The sequence below is a fragment of the Macrotis lagotis genome, chromosome X (assembly GCF_037893015.1).
Source record: "Macrotis lagotis isolate mMagLag1 chromosome X, bilby.v1.9.chrom.fasta, whole genome shotgun sequence".
Classification (NCBI taxonomy): domain Eukaryota; kingdom Metazoa; phylum Chordata; class Mammalia; order Peramelemorphia; family Peramelidae; genus Macrotis; species Macrotis lagotis.
In genome coordinates, this window is record NC_133666.1 from 497,852,550 (window position 1) to 497,860,884 (window position 8,335).

At 36.3% G+C, this 8,335-nt stretch overlaps 1 long non-coding RNA gene across 1 annotated transcript in view; it reads left to right on the top strand.

Moving 5' to 3' along the window:
- Nucleotides 1–8,335, top strand: part of LOC141500001 (uncharacterized) — a 49,799-nt gene that overhangs the window by 25,741 nt on the left and 15,723 nt on the right. The window contains exons 2-3 of the long non-coding RNA XR_012471822.1: nucleotides 5,015–5,420; nucleotides 6,977–8,050. This is a non-coding gene — a long non-coding RNA (uncharacterized LOC141500001). The remainder of the gene's footprint in view (nucleotides 1–5,014; nucleotides 5,421–6,976; nucleotides 8,051–8,335) is intronic.

The window sequence follows — 8,335 nt, forward strand, 5'->3', positions numbered from 1 at the left end:
GGGCTCATGCCCTGGGGGCTCCTGCTTACCAGCTCCCGCTCCACCGGCTTCTGTTCCTGGATCTGGGCTGCTGAAAGACATGCTGCTCTCTGTGTGCCCTGAGAGCTGGGCTTCACAGGCTCCCTTTGGCAGAGGTTCCCCCCCCCCACTGTTCCCCCACTTTGTGCCCAGTGCTCCCTGGGGCGTAGCTCAGGAGACTCCCCTGCTGCTGTGAGCCAAGTCTCCCAGTACCCTGGGGCTGCCTCCGGGAGGCTGAAGTTCTTTCACCCTGTTGGGCCACCCCTCTGGCGGGCTGCCCCTCCAACCCCAGGGAGCAGAGCCTTTCTGCTCTTTTCCAGGTTACCTTGAGTAGGAGAACTGCCTCACTGGGTCCCTCTGTGGGTTCTGTCTCTTGAAAGTTTAGTTAGTTTCCAAGTTTTATGAGAGAGCGCCTAAGAGAGGCTCCTCTCTTGTCATCACCTTGGTTCTGCCCCCTTATTTGTTTTTAATAAAAATATTCATGAGTCTGTTAGGTATGTGAATTTATAATGGCACAGATTTCAAGTTAATATTCTTTTGGCAAGGTAAATTTGGCATCTGTGGGTTAGAAGGACCAAGAGAATAACAGTGATTTGAAAAGAAATACTGAATAAGTTATCATAGCTACAGTACTGAAAGGATTGTGAATGGGAATAAAAATAATTTATGGTTCATTACTTAAGTGATTTCAAATTCTCAGTCATAAAGAGATAGTAATTTCCCCCCAAAGTTACAACCTATTTAGAAATGTATAGCTTCCATGACTCTCTTTTCATTGAAAATACAAATATCTCTTTTTTATCACATGCTGAATGATTTTGGATACAATATGGCATTAACATGTTGATCCCATGTTTAGCCACCATAGACTTCTGATGTTCTCTCACCTCTCTTGTGGAAGTTTCCCACTTGGAGAGTTTGCTGATGAAAATATTGGTCCTAGATGAAGGTAAATTGAATGTGCTCAAGGGGTAGGGTGATGTGAAGAGGACAAAAATTTCCTTGAATTCAAAATAAACTCTTATCATAGTAGCTCCCTTTCTGTATGAGTCAATAACCAAATGGGTATGAGTCAAGCTGGAGCTTGGCAAGTCTGACCCATGACATAAATGACATGCTAGCACTGGGCAGGGTTGAGGACCATAGTCAAAAAATTATAGGGGAATTATTTGGGGAATCAGATTGAATTAGAAAAAGTCAATTGCATGTCATTTTGGCCTCCTGGTATATAGTATTCCTAGCCTTAAAACACGGATTAGCTGGTTTTCCTTCTTGCACCTTGCACATTAGAATACCACAGATGCCTGTCTTTTTGTTTTACTTTTACCTTCTAATTTGGATTCTGTTTCCTCTGCTTCTAGCATGGATTGAACCACCCACATATGTCAAGAAGTTTGCTTAATTACTAGCATATGTTGACTTGACTTTTTTTTAAAATAAACTACAAAAACATTTAGGGATAGGGAGAAGAATAGAGACTGCATTTTTAATTTCACTAGTATATGAAATTCTGAGACGAGGAAACTTTCTTTTTTAATTTAGGTCAATCAATACCTACTCAACTATTTAGTCTTGAGAGTAGCTTGAGGGCATTAAGAGGTTAAATGACTTGACCATGGAAGAATAGCCTCACTAGATTTGAGATGGTTCATGAACTCAGGCTCTCCTGGATCCAAGGGTCAACTCTCTGCTCAGCAAGACATATTATCTCTAACCAACCAATTTAATTCAATTAAATTCAATATTCAACATTTATTAAACTCCTACTATTTGACTATCATCATTTTAAGATACTTTGTATATAGAGACAAAAATGAAATAGTCCCTGTTCTCAAAAACTTATACACACAGATATGCAGATAAAGCATATGTAGACAATAAATACAAAGTGGGGCGGTTAGGTGGCATAGTGGATAAAGCACCGGCCTTGGAGTCAGGAGTACCTGGGTTCAAATCCGGTCTCAGACACTTAATAATTACCTAGCTGTGTGGTCTTGGGCAAGCCACTTAACCCTATTTGCCTTGCAAAAACCTAAAAAAAAATACAAAGTAATTTTGGGTCAGTTAGCACTTGAGTTGAGAATTGAAGGATTCTAAAAGGTGGAGATAAGGAAGTTACAAATTCCAAGACTGAAGAATGGTCTATGCAAAGAGTAAGGCCAGTTTGGCACAATATAGAATGCATAAGAAAGAGTAATGTTAAAGTAGTCTGGAAAAATAAGTTGAAAGCAGACTGTAAAGGACTTTAAATGCTAGAGATGTTTGTATTTTCTTCTAGAGACTTTGGTGATTCAGTATCCCTAAGAAGGGGAGTATCTATATAAATGATTAATTATAAGGGGATATATTGGAACCTGGGATATCAGATAGAAGGATATTGTAATAGTCTAGGTGAAAGGTAATACAGACTGTATGATTGGAAAGATAGAGAAGGAATTAAAATATATTGAGAAGACAGAATTCATAAAATGTAACTAATTAGATGGGGTTGTAAGGGAGAAGAGTCAATGATAATTTTGTAGTTAAAAACCTAGGTGATGAGAAGGATAGCCATACATTTTTTTTCTTTTTTTAGTTTTTGCAAGGCAATGGAGTTATGTGGCTTGCCCAAGGCCACACAGCTAGGTAATTATTAAGTGTCTGAGGTCAGATTTGAACTCGGTTACTCCTGCCTCCAGGGCCGGTACTCTATCCACTGTGCCAACTAGCCACCCTTATAACCATACTTTTTAACAGAAAATAGGTTAGGGAAGGAGGTGTTTTTATAATAATGTGAAGAGGTGGGGGAGGGGAAGGAGAGAGGAAGGGGGGAGGGGGGAGGCCTAGAAGAACACCTTCACAGATGATGTAGTACATTAATGATAAATCAATAAAGGAGACTGAAAATGATAGGTGAGATATGCAGAAGGAAAATCAAGAGAGATTAGTGTTAGGGAAAAACTAGAGAAGAGACTGGAGTTAGGAAAAAAGGAGAGAAAGTTAATTGAATAATCTGGGCACAGTGATACAATTTAATGGGAATCCTTCTCTAGAAAGATTGATCAGACACAAGTCTATTATAAATTTCAAGTTACCAGAAGCATCAGAGCAGTTTTAAAAACAAATATAGAGAGGGCTGCTATCAGAAGCCTAGTTATGCATTTTTATAGCTATTATGAGTAACCAATGAGAAAATGATTGAGCTTCCAGAACTTCTGGGTCAAAGGCAAAATCCTCCAAAAGCTGTTTTTAGTTCTGATATACATTTTTGCTAAGGTATCATTTATATGCAGGAAGATTTCTTTAAGAGAATAATTGAACTGAGGGTTTATAAGAGAGTTTACTGGGTTCTAGGAATGCCTGTTGAAATGTTGAAATGCTGTATAGTGAGTTAAAACTGGAAGAGCAGTTTCCTAACAGGAAGTTCACTAAGTGAGGTTACCTACTGAATACAAGATTTTAAAAAACAAATCAAAAATAAGTTTATTTTTCTTCACATTGATTAGAAATTAAAATAATTTTATTTGAAGATGAAAGCTCTCCTTTCTTCTGTGCTCTCTCAGCTCAGCCCTACTATAAACATTATTAAAATAATCTGGATCATTTATTATCAGAAATGGATTTATTTATTCCTAAATATTAAGCAACTATGCTATGTGATGATAGACTTGGAGGCATAGGAATATTATATTAGATATGATTTTATGAAATTTACAGTCAACAAAGGAAAATAAAATAGTTAATTAACATATAATTATATATTAAAGAGGTGGGAAGCAAAGTGTTATGTAGGATTCAATATCTCCAGTAATTATATCTCCAATATGTCCAATTATATCTCCAATAATTGCAAGTCATTCTTCTAGGCATAGTAGATTCAATGAATGAAAGAACAGTATAGTATCAGAAGACCCATAGTTGGAAGTAACTCAAAGGCAATGGAAGATACAAGATGGATATGAGAAGACTGCTGTATATTACCAGTAGTTAACTTTGTAATAGAACTGGTACAATTTTATAACAACTGTACCATTTATAGAAGAACTTGGGTTTCTAAAACTTGGATTAAAATATAGGAATGACAGGCTCTTGGATAGGGATGGTGTATACCTTACATGGGCTAGTAAGAGTGTATTTTAACTAGAGTCTTGGAAATTTAATCAAAAGAGCTTTAAACTGAATAGGAGGGAAAGTAATTGTATGTGTACACACACACACATCCTTTATATATGTATAAGTATATACATGCATACACATAACATACATAGAGGGGATTGACCAATGAAGATCTAGTTCCTTGTAAATTATTCAGAGCAGGTTCAGAAAGATATTCCTTGCCTGATTCTAACAGAACACATGTATCTTTGTGTAGACAATTTCTGGCCAACAGTGACCAAGATATTAATACTATATGATGATTAAAAGCCTCGTAATTGCTTTCAATAGCCCACAGAAGCTTGCTGTTGCAGATTTAGGAGAAAAACTGAACTAGAGCTATGTCTAAATACAAAAGATTTTGAATAGACTCTCACTTTCTAATAAGTTTTCAGTGAAAAATATTTGCTGTGAATTGTCAAGTAGGGGAGGGAAGTTGTCTACATTTGCTCTCTAAAGGGCAGCTAGGTGGTACATTGGATAGAGTAGTGACTCTGGATGCAGAAAGAATTGAGTTCAATATGGCTCTATGATCATGAGCAAGTCACTTAATCTCTGCCTTAATTTTCCTCATCTGTAAAATGGGAATAATACTATCACCTACTTTCCAAAGTTTTGGAGGATCAAATGAAAAATAAAGCATAATACTTGGAATATAGTAAGCTCTATATAAATGTTTATTATTATTATTATTATTATTATTATTATTATTATTATTATTATTATATCTTACCTAGCTTCCTTGTGTTCCTAAGTATCTTGTTTTGGTCTCTTTCTTTTGCATTTGTCTATCTAATTCTCTCTCTCTCTCTCTCTCTCTCTCTCTCTCTCTCTCTCTCTTTATTTATTTTTATGATCTTAGATGAATCTTCCTGAGAGTGGAGTGCCCATATGATAATAGAAACTAGAAGATCCGTTAAAGCCTTCGGAGATCCCATAAGCAAACAGAGTCTGTTGGATTTGTAGTTACTGAAGAGGAAATGCCTTCAGATGGACATGAAAAACCACACAGCCCAAGCCTCTGAGAATAATGACAAAATCAGGAATTCTGACCTCTTATAGAAGAGAGAAATGCTGACTATGGACACCGAGAAAAGTATTGATCCTCAGAGCCCAGACAAAAACTTAACTTGAATTTCTAACAAAATTCTTGAATATGATGAATATGATTAGGATAATCAATGGACATCTAGAAAAGGAAGCGGTCACCACAGAGTAAACTTGACTTAAAGCCATCCCAGAATAATCTTCCTTCTATTTTTGATGGGGTTAGTAGCCTGATGGATTACAAGAATTCTTTTTTATTTAGGTTTTTGCAAGGCAAATGGGTTAAGTGCCTTGCCCAAGGCCACATAACTAGGTAATTATTAAATATCTGAGGCTGGATTTGAACTCAGGTACTTCTGACTCCAGGGCCAGTGCTCTATCCACTGCACCACCTAGCCTCCCCAATCATAAGAATTCTTAATAGTTCATCTAAGTTTTTATCACAACTTCTGACAAAGTATCTCCTGCTAGTCTTATGAATTAGATGAGGAGATGTGGCCCAAAGGATAGTTAAGTTACTGGGTGAAATCAGAATTGGTTAAAAAGTAAACCCAAATCATTTTCATAACCGTTTTGATGTTACTTCTACCCTATTTCTTAGAGATCTCATTTATAGAAAAATTGTCAATGATTTGCTAAAGGCATAGAAAACATATTTGTCCAGTTAGCCCCATTTTAGATCTCAAAGAGCAGGAGCCATAGCCTGTCACATGCCTTAAATCTAACTTCATGAGGGAGCAGCTCGGTGGCATTATGGATAGAACATAGGCCCTGGAATCAGAAGAAACTGATTTCAAATCTGGCCTTAGACACTTAATAATTACCTGGGCAAACTTTAAGATTACTGACAACATAAATCTGGAGGTATATACACATAAAAAAAGGTTCAAAGATATATGTGTTCATTCATTTTTCAATTTCCACATATATCAGCAGTCTGTACCTAAGGCACAAAGTAGGTTGTGATAATTTCAGGAAAACCAAGCCTACCCAAGACTACAAGCTAGACCAGTCAGGGCATTTCCCCAGTTATCCTGTACAATCAAAAGATTGTGTAGTCTTAAGTTCTTAAATAGTTATAAGAATATTTATCCCCTCCTCTCAGTACAGTTCGCAATCTTATTTTCATTTTCTACATAATTTCTATTTTTTTTGGTAAGGCGATGGGGTTAAGTGACTTGCCCAAGGTCACACAGCTAGGTAATTATTAAGTGTCTGAGGCTGTATTCGGTCTTCCTGACTCTAGGGTCCATGTTTTATCCACTGTACCAGCAAGCTGCCCTTCTATATCTTCTTATAAATGCTATGTAGATAATATATCTAATACTTTCAATCACTGAAATATAAAAGACAAAGAGTTATTTTATAGTGGATTAGTGGCCAAAATATAGGAATAAACATCTCTTAAGAAGAATTGCCAACCATATCAAACATTTTTCCAAATTACTAATAGCCAAGAGAAATGTACTGGCAACTTTCCACCCCATCTGCCCTGCCAGCAGGATATAACACAGTCTCTTCCAACATTAGCCTGGCTTTTCTGGGCAGCTCCCCAAGCAGTAAGAATACACATCTAGCTCCATGGGAATTCAGTAAATTAGGATTCCTTTGATTATCCTTGATGTAATAGATGCTATATTGAATACATTATTAATAAAGTTTTTTTTAGGAATTAGGCTAAGCTCAATTTGAGAAAACACCAAAATATTATTTTACTTTATTATGACAAAGTGACTTTGTAATAATTTCTTCTTTTGATCTTTTTTTTTAATTACAGAGGAAATATCAACAGCACCTTCATCAGCAGGACTAGAATGACAGTGGTAATTATTGTGACCCCTGTAGGGAATACTTGTTTAACCACTTATCTGAACATGAAGATCAGGCACAGGATGTAACCTCTGATATTTTGTGAAAAATCATAATTTACTTATGCCCAGATCTTCAAAGCCAATGATCTTTCCATTTTACACATTGACTCCATTCTACTTTCTCTCTCTCCTATAAAAACAATTATCCTTCTTACTTTGATATTTGAAAAATCAAGTTCTTAATTCTGACTAAAAAAATTTTAAAAAAGGAAATTCAAACAAAACTTCCTCATAGTTAAAGAAACACATGAATGAATAAATAGAAGAAAAATCCATTTGTTAAGCCTTTTTGTGTGTGCTGTTTTGTGCTAATTATTGAACTTATAAATTTAAAAAAGTGGAATTATAACTCTCAGGGAACTATTCTAAAAGAAAAAAACATGCAGGAAGGTTTTCTTGCAGGGCAGATGGAAAGGCCAATCCAAGTGGTCCATGACTCCACAGGTTTTGGTGTCAGAGCAGATGACAAGGTCTAGTAATTCTTTGTGATAACTTAAAAATTGGTAGTAATTTTACTTTCATCAAGTTTTGGGAGATTCTTTCTTTTATATGGAATACATGCCATTTAAGTATACTACATCTCTATTTTTTTTTCTAATCAGGTTGATAGGTCACAGTACTCCTCAGCAGGGAGTCTCCATCCACCAATACTCTTCTCTTTTTCCTCTGACAGTTATTGGTTGAAACCTATTAGGATCTGTGAAGCCACATTATTGTTTCTTAGAAGACAAGCAATTATTTCCTTTCTAGCAGTTCTAGTTCCCTTGTTGTTGAAAAGAGCCCTATGTGTACTCCTTAGATCCAGGGGTTTAGTGATACAACTTTCCTTTCTATTCTGAAACATCAACTTCCTGACATAGATCAATATGCCCTCTGCCTTTCAGATGATAGGACCATGAATGTAGAGTTGGAAAAGACCATATCAATTGTCTAATCCAGTCACCTAATTTTTCAAATGTTGAAACTGAGGCCCAGAGAAGGTAATCGATATGTTCCAGGTCATGTTAGTAGTAAGTATCCAAGATGGGGTTCAAGTCAAGTCTTCTGACTTCAAATCAAGGGCACTTTCCACTTACCATACTGTTCCTATCATTTTTCTTCTTTGTCTTTCCATTGAAATCTTTCTTCCATTTTTTAAATGGAGAGTATATTCTTGGAGATAACCTGGAAAGTAGAGATAACCTTCTCCATCTTCTAGGAGGAAGATCAGTCTGCACTGAGACTGTGAAGATAGCTGACTGACCTTATCTGAAATATTTGCATTC